Source organism: Meles meles, chromosome 1 (genome assembly GCF_922984935.1).
Source record: "Meles meles chromosome 1, mMelMel3.1 paternal haplotype, whole genome shotgun sequence".
In the NCBI taxonomy this organism is placed as follows: domain Eukaryota; kingdom Metazoa; phylum Chordata; class Mammalia; order Carnivora; family Mustelidae; genus Meles; species Meles meles.
Window position 1 is genome coordinate 139,989,777 of NC_060066.1, and position 4,668 is coordinate 139,994,444.

Below are 4,668 nucleotides of genomic sequence, written 5' to 3' on the forward strand. Positions count from 1 at the left end.
CACAACTAACCCACTACCTCATGACAAAATACATTTCGAAAGTGTTGGTTTAAGCAGAACCAGACAGATTTCGTCACTACAGAACTCCTCAGAGCCTTAACAGGCTAATGCAAATTGTAGGGGTTCGTTTTGTTAACCTCAGGTTCAGGTGTGCAACATGACTTGCTATTTGAATACACTGTAAAACGACTGCGAGTGAGTCAACATCCATCACCGCACATAGCTACAGACATTGTTTCCTTGTGATGAGAAATGTAGAGATTTACTCTCTTAGGAACTTCCAGATAGTCCATAGAGTAGTATTCACTATAGTCACCAGGCTGCGTATTACATCCCCAGGACTTATTTATTTTACAATTGGAAATTTGTACCTTTTCACTCCCTTTACCCATTTTGCCTACCAGACACCCCCCACCTTTGGCAACCACCAGTCTGTTCTCTATATTTATGAGCTTCGATTTGTGTTTGTTTGGGGCATTTTTAAGATTCTACGTCTAACTGAGATCACATAGTATTTGTCTTTTTCTGTCTGACTTACTTCATTGTGCATGATGCCCTCAAATTTCATCCATGTTGTCACAAATGGCAAGATTTCATTCTTGTTTTACAGCTGAATAGTATTCCATGATGTATACTGGACACATTTTCTTTATCCCTTCATCCATCAATAACACTTAGTTTGTCTCCATGTTTTGGCTATTATAAATAATGCCTCAAAACACATTGGGGGTGCATTCCAACCGCTTTCCAAAACAGCTAAATATGCAGGTCCAAAAAAAAGGAAGGTACTTTTCCAACTGCTATGCGTACTCCAAAGCCCATTTATCTCCTTCAGCGACCCAAAGATCAAGTACATGTTCTGCTCAGCTATAAAATAAAGTGGCAAACCTGTTGGACCACTGACATCACGGGACAGTTGCCTATAAAACCAGACTTCGGATATTGGGCTCCAGCTGCACTTTCTCGCAGGTCATCCTCCTCCCCTGGAAGATGACCAAATGTCTAGGCGACCTCTAGATCCTGTTCATACTGTGCTGCCAAAGCTGGGTCCATGACAACCTCTGGTGGGGCAAGAGCCAGCATGGCAACAAACTCCCAAGTTAGGGTCTAGAATTCGTTTTCTAGTGAGCCACAGGAAGGGCTTTTTAAAGTTGGAGTTACTTTTGGCAGAAATGTCGTAGTCCTGAAGGTACTTCTCTCAGTGAAAGACAATAGATTTTGCCTTAAATTTTCTGTCTTCAGTGTTCACTTTGTTGCCACACAGCACAATGGGAGTGTTTTCACCTACTTGAACCAGATCTCAATGCCAGTTAGGCACATTCTTGTAAGTAACCCTTGATGTTACATCAAACATTGTAATGGCACACTGGGTCAGGAAGTAATAGCCATCTCTCAGCCCACCAAATTTCTCCTGACCAGCCATTTCCCATACATTGAACTTAATAGGTCCTCTGTTAGTATGGAACACAAGGGGATGGACCTCAAAGCTCAATGTGGCTATGTACCTCTCAAGTTCACCAGTCAGATGACATTTCACAAACGTAGTTTGTCCAGTACTACCATTGCCAACCAATACAAGTTTGAACTGGACTTGGGGTTCACCTTGGGCAGTCATTGTACAGTTGCTTCCAGAAGTGTCTCTGGACAATCTGACAGAGCAGTATTTCATTCACTTTGATGCAACTGTAAATGGGATTGTTATCTTGTCTTTCCGATAGTTCATTATTAGCGGGTAGAAACAACAGATTTCTGTATACTGGTTTTGTATCCTGCAAATTTACCAAACTTACTTATTAGTTTTCACAGTTTTGGGGTGGAGTTCTTTAGGGTTTTTTATATATAGTATCATGTCATCTGCAAATAGTGACAGTTTTACTTCTTCCTTTCCAGTTTGGTTGCTTTTTATTTACTTATCTTGCCCAACTGCTCTGGCTAGGACTTCCAATAGCACATTAAGAGAGTGGCAAAAGCAGGCATCCTTGTCTTGTTTCTGATCTTCAAGGAAAAGCTTTCAGCTTTTCCTCATTGAGTTTGATGTTAGCTGTGGGCTTGTCATATATGGCCTTTATTATGTTGAGGCATATTTCTTCAATACACATTTTGTTCAAAGTTTTTATCATAAATGGATGTTCATCAAATGCCTTTTCTGCATCTATTGAAATGGTTACATGATTCTTCTTATCTTACCTTCATTTTGTGAATGTTGTGTATCACACTGACTGATTTACAGAGGTTGAACCATTTTTGAATCCCTAGAATATATCCTACTTTCACATGGTGTTTGATCCTTTTAAGGTATTATTGAATTTGGTCTGCTAACATTTTGTTGAGGATTGTCTGCATATATGTTCATCGGGGATACTGGTCTATAATTTTCTTCCCTTGTGGTATCTTCATCTGGTTTTGGTATCAAGATAATGTTGATCTCATAAAATGAGTTTTGAATTGTTCCTTCCTCTTTGGTTTTTTTAAAAGAGTTTGAAGATTGGTATTAATTCATCTTTGAATGTTTAGTAAAATTCACTAGTAAAGCTGTCTGGTCTTGGACTTTTGTTTGTAGGGAGTTCTTAAATTACTGTTCAATCTCCTTCCTATTGATTGACCTGTTCAGATTTTGTTTCTTTATGATTCAAACTTGGAAGGTTATGTTTCTAGGAATTTAGCCATTTCTTCTAGGTTGTCCAATTTGTTGGCATACAATTGTTCATAATAGTCTTTTATGATCCTTTTTATTTCTGTGGTATCAATTATAGCATTTTCTCTTTCATTTCTAATCTTATTTCTTCTCTTTTTCTTGGTGAGTCTACTAAAGGTTTGTCAATTTTGTTTATCTTTTCAAAGAATCAACTCTTAGGTTCATTGACAATTTCTATTATCTTCTTAGTTTCTTAGTCTCTATTTCATTTATTTCTGCTCTGATCTTTATTATTTCCTTCTTTCTACTAACATTGGGCTTCATTTGTTCTTAAAATTATAGTTTTTGAATCTCCAAGAATAGTTATCATATAGGTTATTACATAGAGCTTTCCCTAAAGTTAGATAACCACAAAGCCCTTTTTGGTATAGAGTCCTTCAGAAGGAGAGTCCAACAACAGACTTTCTATGTTCTTTTACCATTGTTCCTCAGATTTTCATGTGTGTGTGAATCACCTGGGGATGGTGTACAAGTACAGATTCTGATTCAGAAGATCTGGGTTGGAGGCCTAAGATTCTGCCTTTCTTACAAGCTTCCTAGAGCTGTCAGTGTTACTGGTCTTCAAACACATATTCTAAGCAAGCTTCTAAGTCAGAATCTCTATTTCCACAGATGTGTCTCTGCCTACATTTCCTGTCTTGGTTAATGGTGTCACTATTTGTACAGCTACTCAACTGGAAACTTGGACATCAAATTCCCTTCCCTTCACACCTCCTTCTAATTCCACCTCAAATCCAACTTATTGCCAAGTTCCATTTGTCTCTTGAATCCGTTTCACCATCTCCATCTCCATTATCTTTGTTCAGGACTTTTGTATCTTCCTATGGACTATGAGTAGTCTCTTAATACCTCTTCCTGTCTTTGCTCTTTTCTGTCCAAACTGTTGCTAGACACAGACTTAATGAGGTCAGTCCCTCACTTTAAAATTGGCACAGGTGTCCCACTGCCCACCAAATGAACCCCCAACTGCTCAGCACTGAGACATTCCAGGTCCTGCAAAATCTGGTGTTAGGAAATTTTGGAGCTTTACTCCCACTACCAATTCATGATACAACAAGAGCTGTGACCACATTAGCTCATGCACCTCCCCAGAACACACCACACATGCTCCCTTCTCTGGACCTTTGTTCAAGCTCTTCACTAGTCAGTATAGTCTTTGTCCTACCTTCTCACCTAGAGGAATACTCTCATTCTTCCTAATCTAAATATAATTTCCCTTGTTAAATGTCCCCCAATTTTAATAAATTTTTATCTCCTTTATGTTCTCAAAGATTTTTAAAATAATTTTACATATAGTTTCTTAAATGTTGCCTATAACCATTTATACATATGTTTTTCTAGCTAGCTCCTTAAGGGCAGTGATCATGCATGGCACATAATAGATGTTTATTTATTCCTTTATCCATTTTTTTTTAAATGCCATATATATGTGATAAATGAGTAACTAAGCATGAGCATATTGGGTGGCAGAGAGTCAAATTGCTATAACTTCTTTTCAAACTGAGGTTGACTCATAAATAATGTGGACACTAGGGGTGTTGGCATGGTCAAAAATCCATGTATAATTTTTGACTCCCCCCAAACTGATAGCATACTGTTGAAGCCTTACCAATAACATAATCAACTAACACATATTTTTTACATTATATATACTATATGTGATAGTGTTAAAATAAGTTAGAGAAAAGATTAAGAAAATCATAAAAAAATACATTTACAGTACTATACTGTATTTATTTAAAAAAAAAAAAGAAGAAGAAGAAGGATATACACATAGTTCAAATCCATGTTATCCAACGGTCACCTATATAACCAGATAGGCGCTTCAGACCACCTGAGGAAAATGCAGGTTACTAGAAGCCAATCCCATACCTACTGAACCGGAATTTTGAGATGATGGGACCACAGAAACTACATTTTAGCAAGAAATGCAAGTGATTTTTATTCAAGCTAATGTATAAGAAGCAGTGCCT

At 37.6% G+C, this 4,668-nt stretch overlaps 1 pseudogene; it reads right to left on the reverse strand.

Moving 5' to 3' along the window:
* Positions 1-1,002: 1,002 nt before the first annotated feature.
* On the reverse strand, positions 1,003-1,615 carry LOC123954041 (annotated as a pseudogene).
* Positions 1,616-4,668: the final 3,053 nt, after the last annotated feature.